A 21,209-nucleotide genomic window follows, 5' to 3' on the forward strand; every position below is an offset into this window, starting at 1 on the left:
TACTTACTCCTTAACAAACCCATAATCTGCTTCTGTGGGCTCTTTAGATAATGCATGATCTGTTTTTTCTCTTGCCTTTGGTCATTGTAGACTCTTAACTTCAAACTTCAAAGTAGATACCTCTCCCCCTCCCCTCCCCTCCCCATCCTCCCCTCCCCTCCCCATCCTCCCTTCCCCATCCTCCCCTCCCTTCCCCATCCTCCCCTCCCCATCCTTCCTCCCCTCCCCTCCCCTCCCCTCCCCTCCCCTCCCCTCCCCTCCCCTCCCCTCCCCTGCCTGCCTTCCTTCTTCCTTCCTGAAGGATAGATCTCTTTGGTGTAAGAGTTCAGTCAGGATGACAAATCTCTTATTATGAAGGAGTTTCCCCTTTATTGTTATAAGATACCTCTCCAATTAACATTTACATTAAAGGAGGCTGATATTTCTCTTAATAATTGAGAGACAACTTTAAAGCAGTATGGTTCATGCTTGGAGGGGGAATGCAGTCTGACTTAGGAATTGATGCAGTGGAAGTGTTCCTGTGGCTTTGCTCTAAGTGTTGGCATCTGTATTGTGTGGCTGTCTTGTCTTCTCACAGAACCCTCATAACTCCTGGCTGATTGAGCTTTCTCTACAGGTCAAATTCTTATATTCTTGTAACATTTTGGTGAGTCTACCTCTAATGAATGCTGGCCTTAGGAGAAACTTAAGTTTCTCAGCATCTGGGGAGTGCTGAGAGAGCTTATCTTTAAGGACTGGGTTTTCAAACAAGTTGGTTTGTAAATGGTTAAAGGTGCTTGCTGCCAAGTCTGCCAATCTGAGTTCAATCTATATGACCTACATGGTGGACTAAGAGAATATACACTGGGAATTGTTCTCTGATCTCCATGTGTATCTGTGGAACTTGTGTGCATTTGTATACATGTACGTGCACACATTAAACAAAATGTTAAAAGAAAGCAAAACGTGTCACAGTCCATGGCAATCTGCTGTTGTGAATTACAAAGTGTAGGTGGCTTTTTTTCTCAAATGTGTTAAAAACTTCAAATTGAATCAGGATGCTAATTTAGTTTAGAGAGAAATAGAAATTGTTTACATTAAGAGACAAATGGAAAAGTAATTAAAAAGAAATGAGACTGCTTATATTTTAAATAAAGAAGATACTATTGTCAATATTATGTAGAATTTTAGGGATATCAGAATCTTCTTTTGTAAAGCATTCTTCAGCAGGTCCAAAAGACTTTCTTAAAAAAGACATTGGTTAGAAAAAATTCAGTTTGTAAAACAATAGGACTGGGTAGTTTTCTTTAAAGGTTTTACAGGTCCCTGGCACGACCACCATCTGTTCACTGCTAATTCTTTATATGTGTGCTGGATTATATATTTGTAATTTTGTTTGTGTGCATATGTGCATGCCACAGTGCATGTTTGTGTGGAGCTCAGAAGACAATGTTCAGGAGTTGGTTCTAACTTTCTACTGTGGATTCTGGGGATCAAATAAGCCAGGCTAGTAAAGTTCTCACTTGCTAAGCTATCTTAATGGCCCATATGTTTGTGGATTTTACCTGAACCTGTTCTAAGGTAGACCTGGGGGAAGGGTGTGGGGGTAGGGAGGAGATAAGATATGGGGCATAAATAATTAATTAAAAAATGTATTAGCAAAATTTGGTGTTAAGTGGTAGAGCTGTAGAGTGCTTGCCTTGCATACATGGCATCCTAGGTTCACTTTGTCCCCACAAGAAACCATTGACAAATAGAGCTAGGGAGGTCGCTCAGTGGATCAGAGTGCCTTATAGCACAAACATAACCAGTAGTGTCTGTGTACCCTTGTGACCCTAGTGCTTGGGGCAAAGGTCAGTTGGAGGCAGAAGAATGGCTGGGGCTTGCTGGCCTATTAGTTTAGCCAAAAAAGTAGCAAGCTCTAGGTTCAGTGAGGGACCCTGTCTTAAGGGGCTAAGGGAGAGTTGACAGAGAGGATACCTACCAGGCTGCCAGATTTTCAGATCAGAGTTTTCTATGTCACTAGTCTGATATATCGTCTAAACTTGTTTTATTGAAAACAAATTTGTCAAGTCTGTTTTAGGAAAGTAAACTTGAAAAATGGAACTATAGTTGAACGTTCTATTTTTTATTTGTTGCTATATTTTCACAAAGTGAAACCCAGCCTAGATAGATGGAGATCCATTCTTCAGGAGACTCCTGTGCCTTTCACTAGATAGTAGCTCCTTCCTAAGAGAGGTAATCACCTGTGACTTTATCAGAGATATACTTTGCTTAGCCTCATTTTTTTTTTTTTTTTTAAATAGCCAGATCCTAAGTGTGTGCTTGTTTAGGTTCTTATTTCATATTCTTAATTTAGTTTCTGTTATATGACTATACTGCAGTTTATGGCCCCTGCTGCTGTTGATACTTGGATTCTGTACAGTGTGGGGTTCATAAGGATAATTTTGCTATGACAGTTCATCTTCCTATCTTTTTGTATGCTCTCACTCACTGTTGGTAGTAGATGCCTAGGAGAGGTGTTATTTGGTCAGTAGGAGTGTGTATCTCTGTACCATTTTATGTTTCTTTTTCCAGAGGATAAAAATTACAGTTGCAGCACATGCTTGCTTGCAATTAATATTATGTAGTTTTAAAATAAACAAAATATTTTGGTATGCAGTAATATCTCACTGTGATAACAATCTGTATCTTCCTGATTAGGTTGAATATGATCTTTAGAATTTTTATTAGATTCTTAGGCTATCTTAAAAATTAGATTGCCATTTTATTTTAAAAACCATTCCACTTTTGATTATGTATATACATATATGTGTCTGTGCGTGGGTTGTGCATGTGAGTGCAGGTGCTCATAGAGTGAGTACAGGAGGATATGGAACTCATAGCTAGAGTTATAAGGGGGGGGGCACTGAGCTACCGTGGGTGCTGGGAACTGAACTGAGGTGCTCTGCAAAAGCAGGAAGTGCCCTGACCACAGAGCTGTCTCTCTAGCATCAGTTGTCATTTTCTTTCTTTCTTTTTTTTTTTTTTTTAAAGATTTATTTATTACTATATGTAAATACACTGTAGCTGTCTTCAGGCACACCAGAAGAGGGAGTCAGATCTTGTTACGGATGGTTGTGAGCCACCATGTGGTTGCTGGGACTTGAACTCTGGACCTTCGGAAGAGCCGTCGGGTGCTCTTACTCACTGAGCCATCTCACCAGCCCAGTTGTCATTTTCTTAATGATTTGAAATTGTTTTCAGCATGTTTTGGATATGAATCATGGTTGTACATGTGCCTTGCCAGAGTACTGTATCCTTAGCCTGCATTTTCAGTTTTTCATAATGAATATGGAATTATACCAATCTAGTTTTTTTCCACGTGTGCCAGTTAGGAAATCTTTGCCCAATTTGAAAAAGTTATAACCTTTTCTGGTCATCTTCTAAAAACTTTATGGTCCTAAATTTTCTGTTTAAGCTTCTAATAGCCCCCTTTCTTTCTATATTTCCCACGGTCTGGGGTTAGATGCTATCAATCTAATTGCTCTTGATTTTAGCACAAGTAGAGAGAGGAAATCTATTGATATGACTTAATATCATTTACATTTATTTAATTTGGTGTGCATGTATGTATGTGCTGGGTGCATACATGTGGCAGTCAGAGGACAACAGGATAGGTTCCTTCATCCTCGTGGGCTCTAGAGATGAACTGAGGTCATCAGACTTGGCTTCTTTACCTCAGGACCCATCTTGCCAGCTCAAGAAACATTTTGCTGCCAGGCATGGTGTTGCACGCCTTTAATCCCAGCACTTGGTAGGCAGAGGCAGGCGGATTTCTGAGTTCGAGGCCAGCCTGGTCTACAAAGTGAGTTCCAGGACAGCCAGGGCTACAGAGAAACCCTGACTCGAAAAAACCAAAAACCAAAACAAAACCAAAACAAAAAAACCAAAACAAACAAAAAAAGAAACATTTTGCTTTTGTATAAGTTTTAGATGGTAGCAGTTGTGTTGTTAATTAAATCTGGTGAGTCTGTAAAAGGAATTTTAAAAGTTTTTCCACTTTGATTAAGAGGCAGCCAGTTATACTTTATATTATAGTACATCCTTTTGAGTCTAGTAATGGTGGTGATAGAAGACGTGTGTTTTCTTTTGAGGTAGTGTCTCTAGCCCAGGCTGGCCTTGAGCTTCCTATTGAACTCCTGATTTTCCTGTGTGTACTTCTAGGAACCTGTACCCAGCTTATAATGGTAGTGAGAACACGAACTGTGCATCTTGGTGTGGCTGCTGTGTGTAAGCAGGTGACTTAGTCGCTGTTAGGCATGAAGTACTTAACAACAAAAAGATAACTATATGCTTTGTAAAGGCCCAAGTGAAGAACCTGACAAATAGTGAGTTTATAACTCTTATTCCTGAATTTTTGAACCTAATTAAAGTTGAAACCTGACTGAGAAGATTTGTACTCTAGTTGTTCTTATTAAGATGACTTAAATCTAATTTTTATAAGTAGTAAAATCAACTTGCCAGTTTATACATATCTTTTTGCTATGGATAATATATTTTAGTAAAGCCGGGCGTGGTGGCGCACACCTTTAATCCCAGCACTTGGGAGGCAGAGGCAGGCGGATTTCTGAGTTCGAGGCCAGCCTGGTCTACAAAGTGAGTTCCAGGACAGCCAGGGCTACACAGAGAAACCCTGTCTCGAAAAAAACAAACAAACAAAAAGCCCCCCCCCCCAGGGTTTAAACTACTAATATATATATATATTATATATATATTAAACTTTGCATGTGTTTTTGTAGTTTATTATCTCTTCCATGCATTATGTATACAAGTTATTTTTAAGATCATAAAAACTTTAGGCAGACTATGTTTAACTCTGACATTGAATAATTATTTTTATTTTCTATTATTCAGGAAATCTCAGCTATCAAGGAGACTTTTAAAAGGCTCTCTAAATATTTGGTAAGTGCTTGATTTCTGTGTACTTTTGCATGTTTCTTATATTTATGTATATGCTACATGAACCCCTCTTGACAGCAGTAAGTTAAATTACAATAAGAATTATATTTGTTTTCATTTTTACCTAGGTACGAGAATTTCTTCTCTTTATATCTTTTGTGATCCCTCTACACATTGTGTCTAGACAATCAGGTTAGTAAGTAGGAATAGTAATTTATGAATTAAATAAGACTTTTTCTACCTGAGATTTTATAATAATTGTCTATTAGTTGCCAAAACAAACAGATGATGATGATGTTGTTTACTGTTTGTTGCTGACTGTTCCTTAATGTATTAAGTCTTGTTTATTACAATGTATGAGCATAAGCACCGACCGGTCCTGTGGGTTGGTGTCTATGCTGTTTCCCATCTGAATTACCTTAATTTCTCTGTTCTAATATTAAAACGAAAACTTCTGTTTGAAGTTGCCTCTAATTAAGAATTTGGTAAGTTAATCATTTCACTAGGGTAAGCTATCCCCTCCTACTAGCCCCTTGTGTACATAGTATGTGTATGCGGTGTATGTATGTGTGCACATGTGAGTACAGGTATGTATGTAGGCATGCATGCTGAAACCAGAGGAGGATGTCAGGTGTCTTGCTTTGTCACCTTCTTCCTTCTTCTCTTGAGACAGAGTCTCAGTGAAACTCAGGTTCACCATCTTTTGGCCGAGCTAGCTGGCCATCAAGCCCTAACAGCTTTTTGTGTCCCTCAACCCAGTGGTGACGTTCCAGGGCCACTTGGCCATACCTACCTTTTATGTGCGTGCTGGGAATCAAAACCCAGGTTCTCATGCTTGCAGAGCAAGCACCGTTAGTCAGAAGCCATTTCCCCAGCCCATCTCTTGTCCCTGCCTCTTTTAGGCTGGTTCCTGCCTGTCCATCCATGCATCCACCATACATGTATGATGCATATCCTGCACATAGGGGAAAGCAAAGCAGGTGATAGTTTGTCTTCCCTGAGTTTAGCATAATCATTAGTTAACATGATGATTTCATTTCTATCTATCTTCTTAATGTATTTTTATTCTTCTTTAATAGCTGAGGGGAAAAGACCCCCTCATAGTTTATGTGTGCATGTTTCTCCATCCATTCATTCATCTGTTGCATGGTGGCTGTGAACAGTGCTGCAGCAAGCACTCATGTGCACAGCACTGTGCTGTGCTGGCTGCTTCTTTTAGCTATGTGTCTAGGAGTGGAATAACTGGAACACAAGGAGTTCTAGTTGTAGGTTTTTTTGAGGATCCTCTGTACTGATTTCCATAGTACTTATACCAGCTTATATGTATACTAACAGTGTTGAAAGCATTCCTTTTTACTAGTGAAAAAAATTCAAAAGGATTAAGTGTTTTATAAAATGGGATAAGTGCTGAGATATCCAATAATCAAGTACCGTGGTATAGTTTATGGTTGTTTTTAATATAACCACACAAAAATGTTTTGTTTTGTTTTTCATTCGCTAAAGGAGTGTCTCTAGATATATGAAGTGGGAAAAACATCTGTATTTGAAACAGTCAGTTTTCAACCAAAAGATATTTCTATAGCAATTATAGCACATGCTTACATGAGCAGCAGTTACAGTATTCTGTTTAGCATACACCTGCAATTTGTAGCATATTCAGGAACAACTAATAGAGCAAAGATGCCTGTGAAGATTTCCACTCTGTGTGCCTTGTGGTGGCTCATCTCTGGAGTATATCACACAGAAGGGGCTAGTTTGGCCCTCTCCTAAACATGAACCAGCTGTCATCATTGTAGGCTTTTGGAGCATATCTCATCCTAAATGTATTTGTGACAGTTTTATTGTCTTACAGTTTACACACCAGAAAACGTCACACTTGTGTACTTTCCAGGATTCTGAGTCTGTCAGCTATGCACTCCTCACAGCCACTCAGGCGTAGGGGGCTTTCCTTACTGTCTAACCTCATCTCCCTCTCTTGGCAACAAGTAATGGGCTTTCTGCTCGAGAGTTTGCCTGTTTTGGTTATTTATAAAAATGCACCACTTAGTATTTGTTCTTTTGTGCTTCATTCACTTAGCACAGTATTTTTAGCATCATATGATATGTGTCATATCAGTACTTAATTCATTTTTATGACTTGGTATTCCTTTGTATCCCACATGTTACTTATCCTTTCATCAGTTGATAGAGCTGCTTTTTTGGTTGTTAGTAATGTGTATTGTGAACTAGTGTGGATATATATTTTCACTTCTTTTGAGCATGTGTGAATGGGGAGGGGTTGAGAATTAATCCTTTGTGTTTCTTTTCAAGTAGTGGTCAAAATAGCAATACACTGGGGTCCTAGTCTCCACATCCGCATGGGCAGCCATGTGTGTATTTTAGTCTTCCTGGTTGGTGTGAAAGGACACTTCATTGTGGGTGCTTACTGGCCGTTTGTTGTCTCTGAAGAAAGAGCCATTCAAGTATTTTGCTCATTTTCCAGAGCAAATACTTTTAATTTTGAATTGTGATCATTTTTTTTACGTGTTATGAGTAGTAGATGTTTATTCAGTATGAGAGTTCCAAGTATTTTCTTCTTTTCTATGGATTATCCTTTTAGTTTGAAAAAAAAAGTCATTGGAAGAAATGACCCATTTTATCAGATGGGTTTCTCTGTAGCCCTGGCTGTCCTGGAACTCACTCTGTAGACCAGGCTGGCCTCGACCTCAGAGATCTAACTGCTCTGCCTCCTGAATGCTGGGTTTAAAGGTCGTGACACCATTGCCTGGCAGAATGAAGTGAAAGGTTTTAATCTTGATAGAGCTCAGCTTTCATTTTGCTTTGCGTGTGGCACAAAGTTACACGTTCATTTTAAAATAAGTCATTATTGATAGTTTAGGTCTGTAATAGGCTTCACCCTAAGTCCATAAAGAACACTGGCATTTCTTGTATCTGACGGCCAGAGCACAAAGGGAAGGATTTCTACTGTATTTGTCTTTCAGTTCCCCATGCATTTGTTTCTTATGTTTGACTCTGTGATTACTCAATACCCGACCCTACCTGCCCTTGGGGGTTGGAGGTTAGGTAGTAAAGAGTCAACAACACAGGCTCCAGGAGCAGGTGAGAAACACCGCAGCAAGCTCTTCTGAAAACTGCTGCAAGCTCCTTTAATACCCTCTACACACACATGCCCATTGGTCCCAAGAACAGCAGTTCCTGACTGGCTGGCACTGTCTGCATCAATCCTTGCTCTCTCAGGCAGTCCGCACTTAGGTCCTCCTGCAGGATATGCTTTTGCGGCTCCTTGCCCCCTCCCGGCATTTACATAAAGGTGACCCCGCTGGTCCTGCTACAGTTCCTATATGAGATTGGTTTATTTATATTAGTCTGTGTTGTATATGATAGCTCCCCCTCCACCTGAGATGAGACAGGGTCTTGTGCATCTCTGGCAGATCCTGGAGATCTCTGCTTCCTAAGTACTGGGGTTTTTGAAGTTTTCTTTGCATGCCTTTGGTTTCTGTTCTGGAAAGAAAATAGATTCATAGGAGACTTATCTTTGTTACTTTTTGGCTGAGAATGTTCTTCTGATTTGGCATGTGGCCAGAAGCTTTCTGAGAGCCTCACAGAACACAAAGCTGATAGAAGAAGTGCTGGGAAGAAGCTCTGAGGCAAGATGGCATCAGAGGATGTGAGCCATGTATCTGAGTACAGTCTCTGCCCAGTTCTTTCACTGACTACCATAAACTACTCAGGTGCCAGGGTATCAGGCTGATAAATAGGAAGGCGTGGCTCAAAGGTGAAGGAGCTGAGCACAGGCAGTAGCTACATGCTGCAAAGGACAGTTTGGTGTTCCCATTCACAACACTAAAACCACAAGTTCCTCTGAAAGATTATAGCAAAGTCCAGATAGACTCTTACATTGTTTACATAAGGAATTCTGTTTTCAAAGGGCTCAAGAAGAATACTTAGGAGTGAATAGATAAAGCATAGAGGCACTTTAAAGATGCAGGAGAGAGTTTTAGGGCTGTCTGGAAGGAGAGTTAATTAAGTAACAAAACAAGTGTTTAGCAGTGAGGAGAGTCAATTAGCTTAGAGTAATAAAAGCCATCAACTGGAAGGATGGGAGGATGAAGAGTCCAAGTCAGAGGCCTGCGAGAGGATTGCTAGCCTGTGATGGCACAGGACCATAAATAATGGCTGCAGACTCAATTCAGGGGGAAGTGTCAGCCTACAAAAGCAGGAAGTTCAGGCAGAATCAACATAAAAGAGTCCACATTTAGCTAAGTAAGTGGTCTAGCTGCTTAGTTGCAGAGAAAATCTTGTAAGCACTAATAGAGAAAGAAGTTATCATGTTGGCTAGTTGAGGAACTAGACATTCAGTGAGCTGAAAGAAAACCTAAAAGATGCGAATTTGTTACCGTAATTTGAAAGTAAAATAAAGACATGTTCAGATAAACACTGGGGTTTTCTATCATCCCACCACACTTATGAACAGTTCTATAGGAAATTGATTGGTTTGAAGGGAAATAGCCCCAGAAGTCATATCGAAGCTAGTAAATACATAATGTACTATATTTTTCTAATTATAAAAAGCTATATGATTTCCTTACTGTAAAAATGACTAACTATAATACTATATTGTTGACTAATGAAAACATTTATCAAATTATACTGTTTCTTTTTGACTAAATTTGGATTTTTTTGTTGTCGTTGAGGATTTTTATTGTGCTTTTGCTTATTTGAATGTATCTCCTGTGAAATGTCTGAGAAATGACCTATTAGACTCTTTAATAAGATATACCATGACAAGTGGATGTTAAATGATATTTAGTCTTTCAACATCTCAAATCTGCTAGGTCTTTAATTTAATTTCAGGTTGTTTAATAGCATATTGTCACTTTGAAATGTGAGAATTTTCTAACAAATCTGACATTGTAATTATTTCAGGTAGGCCATTCAGTTGATTGCATTTACACTGCAGTCCATATGCCTTTCACTGCCTGTATGCAGAACTTTCTCCTTACTCCCGCCAGAAACTCTGTTCCCAGTAAGCAACAATCCCGTAGTTCCTCTTCTTTAAGTGTTATTAGACCGTCTGTCTGAGCCATGAGAGTGCTGTAAATTCTCAACACGAGCTGCTCAGACAGCTGTTTGCAGACTCTTCTCAGTTTGTGACTGATTCTTCAGAAATATAAAAGCTTTGCTGCTGAGGCCTCAGAAGGAGGTAAGGGAACCTGGGAGAGAAAGCGGGAATTGGGGCTAGAGAGATGATAGAAGAGGTGAGGACTCTTGCTACTCTTGTAGAGACTGGGGTTTATCTCCCTGCACCAACATTAGGCAGCTCGAAACTTCCTCTACCCTCCTCTCAGTGCCCCTTAAGACATACATGCATCTGCCCATACAAACACACATGCACAGCACTAGCATGCTCACACACAAATAAGTAAATAAGAATACTTAAAGAGAAGAAAGCTTTTTTTTTTTTTTTTTTTAAAGGAATCAATGAAATGCTCATGAATAGACTGCTGGTGGAGATGTAAATGTTAAAGGTTGGTGAGGGTCACACGTGTGGAGGACACAGGGCCTCACTGAATGTAGACTTTCCCAGTGGGTTAGACTGGCTGGCTAGTGAGCCCCTCATGCTTCTGCTTCTACCTCCTAGTCTGGGATCGCCCCAGGATTGCCATTACATGCTAGCCTTTTTACATGGGGAGCTGAACTCAGGTCTCCATGCTTGGACAGCAAGCATTTTGCCTACCTAGCCATCCCCTTAGCCCCTAAATTTATAGTTTTCATAAAATGTCAGTATCACTTGAAACAAACTTCTTTTAGAGCTGGGGACCAAACCTGAGGATTTGCCAGCTCTACCACTGAGGTGTTTCCCTAACCCTGTGTGCTTAGGAGTTACCATAAAGACTTTGTCACTTCTTTTTGAACACATGAACATTGTGCAGTTTAATGCAAATTTCAGAACTTCCTTGTTAAAAATTGAATTTATGATAGAAATTTATTTAGCTTAATATATTAGTCTACTTAGATTAGCTTATTTATTGAGGAAAATTATTTGGAAACTGGAAGTACATTGTTTTTTGGATCATTTTAATTGGTAACTTCTGATAATGGCAGTGAGTACATTTGAATTATAAAATCTATACAGTCAGCCCTTATCTACCTTTAAATCCTTTACAGTGTGGTCTTGTTTGCTTGTTTTTTGATGGAATCATATGCAAGGATATAATTGTTGTGTTTTTAGCCATTACTACATTGAAATTCAGTGTCTAGGTTTAAAGTAAAATGTAATGTTACTTAGTATGAAATTACTAAACATTACAGTTCCCTCTTCTGTCACTTCAGAGTTACTGCACCATGCTTAGCTTTAAATAGCTGACCAGAAAACTGTGTACCAATTGTATTGTTAGTATTTCTTTAATAGTTGAATTTAGAATATTCACTGCCAAAAGTTATTTGTAGGTAATATGGGAGATTGGGTAACAAGGCAAGTAACACAGTGAAAAACACAGGCATTGTACAATTGATGGCATCAGCATGTTTCTGCTGGACTGGGCAGGGCATCTAGGCACCCAGCGGGGTGGATTAAGGCGAAGGAAGAAGCCGGTGGAACGGAGTGCTACTCCATTCATCTGCGCGGACTTCTTTACTTTAGATGTTTTTGAGACAATGTGGAAAATTTGACTATTGACTGGTGTTAATGAAATGTGGTTAATGTGATCTAATTGTGTGGTGATTCTGTGAACATGAGAGGCACTTGTGAAGTGTGTGTGTGTGTGTGTGTGTGTGTGTGTGTGTGTGTAGTAAGTAGGCATGGTATATAGGACTTAATTTAAAATATCTGCAAGGAAGAAGAAAAGTCAAAGCAATATTGGTGATATTTTGAATTGAATATAGGTGTAATAGATATAAAATATAAATAATATACTGTTTTTTTAATGTATATTGGAAACTTTTCATGTAAAAATTCCAGATTTTTACCTACTGACTGTTTTCCTGGTACCACAAATCCTCTCCTAGCATTTACAAGTCTTCTGAGATATTGGAGAGCTTTACTTAAATTTTTGTTGCAGAAATGAGGCTCTTGTAAACCATTTAACCTTTCCCTTTGTATTTTCTTCTTGTTATCTGTCACCATTGATCATAGTAATTATTCTGGTTGTTACGTCTTTTTTTTTTTTAAACTTTATTTTGTCTTTGTTTTGGGAATATAAATTTAATTCTGGTGGAAGAGATTTGTTTCTGTTGCAGTACCTTCATTACAATTGTTTTGTTTTGTTTTTCGAGACAGGGTTTCTCTGTATAGCCCTGGCTGTCCTGGAACTCACTTTGTAGACCAGGCTGGCCTCGAACTCAGAAATCCACCTGCCTCTGCCTCCCAAGTGCTGGGATTAAAGGTGTGTGCCACCACGCCCGGCTCCTTCATTACTCTTAGTTGCCTAGCATATTAGATGCTTAATAAATATTTCAATGATTGAGAGAATGGGAATTAGTTCTAGAAATCCAAGGACATGGAGTTTGGTCAAGGACAGAGCAAAAGAGAATGTTTTTGAATCTTATGAGGCTATGGAAACCTTAACCTTTGGAGAAAAATGTGGGCTAATATGTACAGATTTGGAAGAGTAAGTCACCACCTCTTGTTTTTTCACTCTAAAACCTTGATATTTCATACATTCAGCATAGTCCCAACAACAGGAATTCCTCTAAGTTATTGTGCTGTGCTTTTCCAATTGTCTTCAAAATGTTCTCTGACTTTTTGAGGCAAATCTTACTCTGATTTCCAACTTAACATGGAAGCGGTCCTCCTGCTCAGCCTCTCAGCTCTCCAGGACTTCCTGCCTGTGTTGCCATGACTGTACTTATTTATCTGTATGATGTACCACTTGAGTCTGGTGTCTATGCAGGCCAGAAGAAGGGATTAGTACAGATGGTTGTGAGCTGCCATGTGGGTGCTGGAAATTGTACCTGGGTCCTCTGGACGAACAGAACAGCCAGTGCATCTCTCTAGCCTTGAATAACTAACTAACTAACTAACTAACTAACTAACTAACTAACACACACACACACACACACACACAAAATAACTATATTCTCCTTAAACAAAATAAGAAGGATGGCATTGTGTTTCATTTTTGTAAATGTATTTAAGGTCTGGCTTGAAATATGTTTTAGCTTTTGTGTTTAGCCAAGTGAGAGACAGGCTGTAAAGTGTAAGGAAACTTCTCAGGTAAATAACTACAGGTGTCTTCTTATAACATAGATTGAGAATGACAGACTAAGCAACATCCTAGGAGTACTGAAAACAGTTGTGGTCTCATAGATTCCATGCAAGGATCCTGGGAACCCTCCATGTTGCTGGAGTGAATAATTTCTCACTGGGATACTGTTTATGAACAACATGCTATGTTTGTAAATGGAAGAATCATTGTTTAAAGATATACTAGAACCGGTTTGGTGAATTTATATTTGAGACATTTTTCTTAAAGACTGTTGACAGTACCTTATGTTTACTTACACAGATAAAAATGGGCCAAAGAATGTCCTGCCACAAAGTTGTGTTTGTAGTTTTCTGAGGATGGATGAATGGACTGATGGACAGATGGGTGGATGGAGGGAGCAGGGGAGGGAGCTGGAGATCTAACCAAGGCCCTTGTTCATGCTAGGCAAACACTCAAGACCTCTACTACATACAGTATTTAACTTCTCAAAGGAAGAATTTGACATTGAGTTACTTATAGTTAAGAAGGAAACTAGTTACTTTATTGAAGTAATCATGAGGGCTGGGGATGTGGTTATGATGGCTTGAATGAGAATGGCCCCCAATGATTCATATATTTGAAAGTTTGGTCCTTAGTAGGTGAAACTGCTTAGGAAGGGTTAGGTGGTGTGGGTTTTGTTGAAGGAGCTGTCACTAGGGGTTGGGCTCTGAGGTTTCAAAAGCCAAGACTAGGACCAGTGTCTCTCTCTGCCTCAAACCTGTTGACAAGATATAATCTGTCAGCTCCTTTTCCAGGGCCATGCCTGCCTGCTGCCATGCTTCATGTTGTAGTAGTTATGAGCTCACCACCTGAAACTAAGCAAGCCTCCAGTTAAGTTCTTCTAAAAAGTTGTTTTGGTCCTTATGTCCTCAGTGCAGTAGAACAGTAACTAAGACAACGGTATATTCCTTGCTTACCATGCTTAAAGCCCTGGGTTCCATCCTTAGCATCACACAGGAAAGAAAAATCATACTTTTAACTTATTATTGATAAATTATTAATAAATAATGTTTTCTCTACTTTTTAAAAGGGCCTGTAGGTAGACTTGATTAAATATGCACTGTCTTTTTCCCTCCAGAACAGTATTATGCTCATTTTTCTGATAGTTAATAAATGTTTACTTCTGTTGGTTAGTCTTCAAGTTCTGTCTGTATGCAACATAGTGATCAGTATTACATTGAATTAGTTAACAGGGAAGAAAAATGATAAATAATGAAATAACCATTATTGCTTACATTCTATTTTTGTTAGAACTAATTTAAGAGCCAAGGGATATTGGGGATGGTATAGGGAATGAGGCTGATGAAGCATTTCATGCTTTTGGGTATTTCATTTTATTTTATTTTGTTTTTCAGGACAGGGTTTCTCTGTGTAGCCCTGGCTGTCCTGGAATTCACTTTGTAGACCAGGGTGGCCTCGAACTCAGAAATCCGCCTGCCTCTGCCTCCCGAGTGCAGGGATTAAAGGCGTGCGCCACTACGCCCGGTGTGGATCTTTTATTTTAGGCCTTTGTAGAAGCAGTAGTGATGCTGAGGCTGGTCAGATACCTGGCTTTCATTGAGAGCAGCATATATTTGCTGGGGACTTTAAATTGATTCTTGCTTTATTTTGTACACAGTGATGTATGTTCTGAGCATATTCTGTACTTATTGGCGGAGTAAATTATGTTAGATGTTAATGCTTGGTACCTGTTCTTACACTAGCACAATACTTTATTTATTTATTTATTTATTTATTTATTTATTTTACCTTCTTTAGCTCCCCTACTTCCCATATTTGCTAGAGAGGTTTATTAGCAGCAGTTAAGACTGTACCCTAATGTCTCTGATGAGCATCTCAAAAGGTAGCAACATGGCTAAAGCTTGCTTTTACAAGTTCTGTTGATAAATCATTTTAGACACTTAGTCTGATAGTCCCTTGCATTTTCCATGTACTGTGTTCTTTGGCTTGTCTGGCAGCAGCACAGGAAGGTAGACTTAACGGCAGTCCAGCTCAAATGCATCTACAGATGAGAATTTATCTTCTGTTTAGCATACAGTGTTTTCAGCAGGCGAGTACGATGTTACTGAATTATTTTGCTTGTTTCTTTCTACAGTCGTTATTTATAGAACTTTTTTCCCCCCTTGTGAAGTACATGCCTGTTTCTAGGTATTCTGAAAAAACTGATTTAAGTATAACATGAGTTAAGTCTAGAAGGACAGTGCAAGGTGAAGGCAGAAAGAGTACTGACTCTTTTTAGCTCTAAAGCAGGGAAGGGACTGAGCGTGGGAAGGGACTGAGCGTGACACACACACACACACACACACACACACACACACACACACACACGCAGAGCAGGGAAGGGACTGAATGTGAGACACACACATACACAGAGCCTTTCAATGCCTCAAACATAGGCTCTTCTATAGAAGGTATTTTGTTATTTTTAGTTTCCTTTTTCTTTTTCTTAAAGGTGTATTAAAAAGAGTTGACATCATTGGTATCTGAATGTTCATTAAATTATTTTGAATATGATTATTTAAGAAGACTAACATGTTTGTATTAATGTGACTCTAATTCTGGGAATTCAGAAAGAATTATAATTACTGGATACAAGTAACTGTTATCAGGAAAGGTAGAATCTTTTAAGTATAAAATTGTTAGGGAATGACTAATACCTTCAGTGGTGTTTGCTTATGTTTTCAGTGTAGTTTTCGGGTCTGTCTACTGAAATGCAAATGACCAAGGGAAAGATGCCTCGTCAGCTTAGGTTCCGATGACTTTTAGTTATTGCAAATAGAGCACATAGCCACATCCTTTTCTTCTCCGTAAACCTCAGAACACTTATGACAGCAGGCATTCCACAGCTCACCTTGCTGCTTGTCTCATTCTTACCTGTAGTGAAACTCTGCAGTAGATTTTCTTGTTATCCCTCAGGTCCAAGTTCAGCATGCAGAGGGAATTTCTTTTAACATTGTATTCAGTCATCCTCCTGCCTCTCCCACCACTATTCAAAGATTTCTGCTAGCTACTCTCCACATTTTATTATTTTTAAAAAAGCTGTAAGCCCACGTTGTCTGTTTCTCGTTGGGTTTTAGGGTGACTGACTGAGAACAGTTCTGCCTGTAACTGCAATAGAGAAATAAAGCGAGTGGGTATTCTTACTGTGCGTGCTTGGCAGGCAGGCGTCTTAAGTGTAGAGTCAGAGGTCCTCAGTTCTGAGTGGTGAGCTAGAGGCTGTCCAGTGATTTGCTCCCGCTGTTTCTCAGAGCAGTGCTGCAGCGGTTCTCTCCAGATCCTGAGGCTTTCTTCAACAGTGTAGAACAGTGAGGGTGGGGCTCTTTCCGGTTGGCTGTTGAAAAAGCGTCCATTTACAGAGAGAACAGGTTGGATAGGCTAAGCTGAAGGCGTAGGCAAACAGATCCAAAACTGATGGAAGACAGAAAGAGTGGTTAGTATGTTTTGGGGTGTCTTGAGCTTGCTTCTTTGCTAAGTTCTTGAGCTTTAATATAAACACATTGAAATATTAAAGCACTTTACATTCTTTGTGTAGTAGCCTGGAGACTTATGCTTTTCACAGTTTCTTGGTGATGAGTTTGTGGCTGCTATCTTCTATAGTAAAGTTGGTTTTTCATTTGTTTTTAATTTGCTTTTAGTGGTGTATCTTTCAGCCAGAGAGCTGCAGAATGAGTCAGTTAGCCAGTTTTAGTATATATGGGACATTACTAGTTGTGATTTTTTAAAGCCAGATTCTCTTTTAATGATCAAGTCAATGTGTGGCTGTGGCTGCAGCAACATTATTTCTTTTTTAATGAAGAGGTTGAACCGTTCGACTTGCTGCTCCGATCTTTTCCCTTGTAGCTATACATCAGAACAGTTGCAGAGATTTTCCATCGAATGTCCCAGGCAACTAAAGGTAACTACATAGATTTATTTCAAATAAGAATACACAGTTAAAATGGCTGCATTATAAGTTGGGCCAAATGATTAAACATAAAAGACCAATTAAGATGTTCTTAGCAGTTTTCTTGACCTTGCAGTAGCTATCCAATATCATTTTGTCATCATCAGATTGTGGCAGTGGAAATGTACTGCAGTAATTGATTTTGTAATAGGATCAGGTGATTTACCAGCGGCACTGAGAACCACTTGCTTGCTCTGAGTGTGCAGCACTCTAATGACTGTGTGATTGCAGCCTAGAGCTGAAGTGAGGTGGCTGGCCACCCACAGTAGCAGCGTTTACTTTAGAAATCACAAGAGTACTAGGAGTTTCTTGTTTGTTTTCTGTGCTATCAGTTTTACTTCATGTGTTCATGTGAAGTCTTAGAAATTACGATTTTCTTTTTCACTCACCAGTTCATAAAAAGTTTATCGGTTTGACTAACATTAAGTATAACAAAACACATTCTTCTCTCTCTACTTCTGAGCTCAGCATCAACATACTGTGCTGCTGACCATGAGGACACATGTCTAAAACATAAGCTTTTGTTAACTATTGTACATTATCTGCATTAAGGAAAATATTCTTAACACCTGCAAATCTCATCATGTTTCAACTCTTATCTGTATGGTAATACTGGGACTAGAGGAAACTATTGGTCCAGAGAGTTACTAGAAAATTGTTTTGTGTTTTATTTTGTGTTTGGATTTCTCAGTAGTTTATTTAGCAAATCTGGACTGTATAATTTCTTGGAAATATCCAGAAGAACATTAAGGGCAAGTGTAATGTTTAATGATACTACAAATTAATAACTTGGTATCCAATTTTATTTAATATCCAAAATTTATAAAATGGCTATGTTTTAATAATGTTTGTGCCTTTAAAGCAAATAATTGGTTACAAATATGTGTGTACAGAGCTCATTCTTGATGCGGAATGCACCTGCTGTTGTAGGAATGTGAGACCCTGTGTTGAGATCCTGGCTGCTGAGATTTTGCTACAATGATCTTTTGCTTAGCTTTGTTGTATTAGTGAAAAAAAAAATTACACGCTTTCCCTCCCTCACTCCTTTCCTTGCCAGAACCACCAACTCTTGTGCTTAGTATGTAATAGTGTTTTGTACAGAACCACACACACAGGGAAAATGACTTTTCTGTCAGTCCTTAGATATATTTTTCCTGTTAGCCTTACTATATTTCATAACAGTTAAAATTAGATCTTGCAGAATCAAGAAGAGTTCTGCCATTGCATATGCTATGTGAGGCGCTTCCCTTTCTGATAAGCCCAGAGGCTAGTTCTTAAACTGTTTGAAGGCTTGGTGTTTCTTGAAAGGTGAAAATATGAACAGTCATACTTTGGCCAAATCCAGATACTTAAAAAGGTAATTATAGTTATGTGTTCTGTTGCTAATAATGATGCAATATCAACATGGAGTTTGTAGTCTTTATTCTTCTTTGCCAACAACAGAAATCCCTCTGTATACATTGGTAATGTGTACATAAGGATGTTATTACTATTTGAGATTTGTTCAAGGACATGTCTAAGTTCAATATTGAAAATGTTAAATGATGTACCATCACCAAATCAATTACTGATAAATATTTCACTATGGTAGTGTTCATTAAAGCCCCTCCCCCAGCATTGTACACTTGATTGAGCAAATTGGAACAGAAATATGTCCCAGTGTGTGATTGCTTCTTAAAATAATGATTGTGAAAGACACAGGGCACTGTTACATCTTCAATATGATAGGGCTTCCTTTAGGGTTAAGTGGGAGATGTATCCTGGGAAGTCCTTGCCCCAGCTGGGCACACTCTTCCAAAGTGCCCGAGATCAAACACCTGGATTTTGTTTGACTTTGTTACAAAGGAATTTGATGATCTTGACACAGTTACATATGTATGAACACTATAAGCTCCCTTAAAATCCTCATTAGAAAGAAATGGGCGTGTCCTGTCCCTTTAGCACTGGGGTTGGAAGCTGTAGAAGTTGGACTTTAATGGAAAGAATCAGTGTGCATGCTGTAGGGACAACTCCTTTCCATATTCATGCCTTTCTTTTTGCTGAGACTACTGTTTTATCTTTTTGATATCTAATATTCTCTAAATAGCATATTTGTAGTAGCGTTTAAAAGACCAGACCTAGGGCTAAATTCTGACACGTGATTTTTTTTTCCCTAGGCATTTGATGATAATAATGTTGTTCGGTCATTTGTTCAGTATTTCACATGGTAGTTTTCAGTGGTCAGAGTTTGGGAAGGCACTGTTGTTTCCAGTGCTCCAGCAAGTGCACCTGGCAGGTAAGCTTGTGGAGGCGCCTGCCTTTGCGGCTTAGGATGGACTGTTGCCTTCCCAGAGATGGGGATGTGGTGCCGACTCACTCATCCTTCAGGAACCTGTGTTTTGGATCATGCTGCTCTCTAGTGAGGACTCCTTTGTCAGTCATTTCACTTGTGAGATTGGAACTCTGAGTATTTTTAAGACAAAGAGACTGAGGCTTACAAAGGTCTCATTCCTAAAATCAGATAACTAGGAAATAGAATAACTAAGGTTGAAGCACTACTTTAAAATACTTTCTTTGACAACAATGTGATAAAACACTATATTTTCTTACACTTTAAAAGAATTTTCTTTCAGTTAAGCGTAACTGCAGAGATGGCAACAAATGTCTGAAGATACTCATGTATCCATAAACTACTTCCTGTACTATGAGTGAATTTTCAGGTGTGGGTTAGATTTTATCAACTGCTTCTCTCTCGAATGACAGAAAAGCTTGGCATTTACTAATTGTACAGAAGAAAAATATAAGTTCATGTTAATATGTGAAGAATCAATTAACAAACAACGGGACTAGAAAGTACAGTTTGTCCTTCTATAAAACTATTATGTAGTGTGAGTTGGTTTGTGCATTCCTCACTGAGGGATTTAGCTGGTATAGTGGTAAAGTCACTTCAGTCCCCCATGTTCTTAAGTAATGTAAATACATCTATTTCAGGGTTTCTACTGCTGTGATAAAACACCATGTTCAAAAGCAACTTGGGGAGGAAAGGGGTTATTTCAGCTTACAGTTTTACATCACAGTCCATCACTGAGGGAAGTCAGAACAGGAACTCAAAGTAGAAACATAGAGGCAGGAGTTGATGTAGAGGCCATGGAAAAGTGCCACTCACTATCTTGCTTTCCATGGCTTTCTTATACCATCTAGGCCCACCTTGGGGTGGTATCACCAGCAATAAGCCAGGCACTGAGATATCAGTCAAGAAAATGCCCTGCAGACTTATCTACAAATAAATCCTGTGGAAACAAAGACTGTAGCTTATGTCAAGCTGACATGAAAATTAGCCAACACACCATCAGAAGTAAGTTTTTTTCACAAAGAGGGTATTATCAATATATAATGGCATTAAGAATAAAACTGAAGGTCCAGAGAGACACTTGCTATCATGCCCAATTACCTGAGTTCATTTTCTACAGCCCACATGATAAGAAAGAAATTCAGAGAGACTCCTGAAATTGTCTTCAGAACCTTCTGAATGCCACATACCTATTTTCAGAACCTGATCTTGCAGAATTTCCTTCTTTTTCAGAGAAAGACAGATTGTTTATTATTTGTGTGAATGTGGAACATGTGTTATCTAAGTATGGATATGTATAGAATGTGTATACACAGGTGTATGCATGGAGGGTATTAAGTATCTTTCTCAGTCTATCTTACCTCTATATTTTGAGATAAAGTCTCTCTATTAGTAGCTTTCCATGTCCTGAAACTCAATATGTAGACAAGGATGGCCTAAGACTCAGAAATCTGCTCACCTCTGCCTCCCAAGTGCTGGGATAAAAGGCATGCAACCACCACCATGCCTGGCTCAAGCCAGTGTTTCTTACTGATCATACCAATTTAGCTACACATTTTGGCCAGCAAGCCGCAGGAATCCTCCTATCGCCATCTCTCTAGTCCTGGGATTACAGATACATACCAGGGACTCAAAACCCAGGTCCTCACACTCATGCGGACACACTTTACCCACCAAGCCATTCAATTTGTACCATATGTAACAGAACTGCCTGTGTTACAGCTTTCAAGGATCTCAGGGATAGCCAGTGCTTCATTTAGACCTGGCTTTA

General features: G+C 39.1%; 1 protein-coding gene and 1 long non-coding RNA gene across 6 annotated transcripts in view; one reads left to right on the plus strand and one right to left on the minus strand.

Annotated features, from left to right (window-relative positions):
• The window catches only part of Gm40080, a 36,486-nt gene extending 17,116 nt beyond the window's left edge, over positions 1-19,370 (minus strand). The window contains exon 1 of the long non-coding RNA XR_003954508.1: positions 16,311-19,370. This is a non-coding gene — a long non-coding RNA (predicted gene, 40080). The remainder of the gene's footprint in view (positions 1-16,310) is intronic.
• Fbxw7 (F-box and WD-40 domain protein 7) overlaps positions 1-21,209 on the plus strand; it is a 164,209-nt gene that overhangs the window by 44,099 nt on the left and 98,901 nt on the right. For 2 of the 5 annotated variants that reach the window (XM_006501656.4, NM_001177773.1), the window contains exons 2-3: positions 4,876-4,923; positions 5,049-5,112. The exons of 1 other annotated variant lie outside the window; for it this stretch is intronic. The gene's annotated coding sequence lies outside the window, so the exon portion shown is untranslated. Of the gene's footprint in view, positions 1-4,875; positions 4,924-5,048; positions 5,113-21,209 lie in introns of those variants that run through there. 2 more of the 5 variants (XM_006501657.4, NM_001177774.1) reach the window with 2 other exon arrangements.

The sequence above is a fragment of the Mus musculus genome, chromosome 3, assembly GCF_000001635.26.
Source record: "Mus musculus strain C57BL/6J chromosome 3, GRCm38.p6 C57BL/6J".
NCBI lineage: Eukaryota > Metazoa > Chordata > Mammalia > Rodentia > Muridae > Mus > Mus musculus.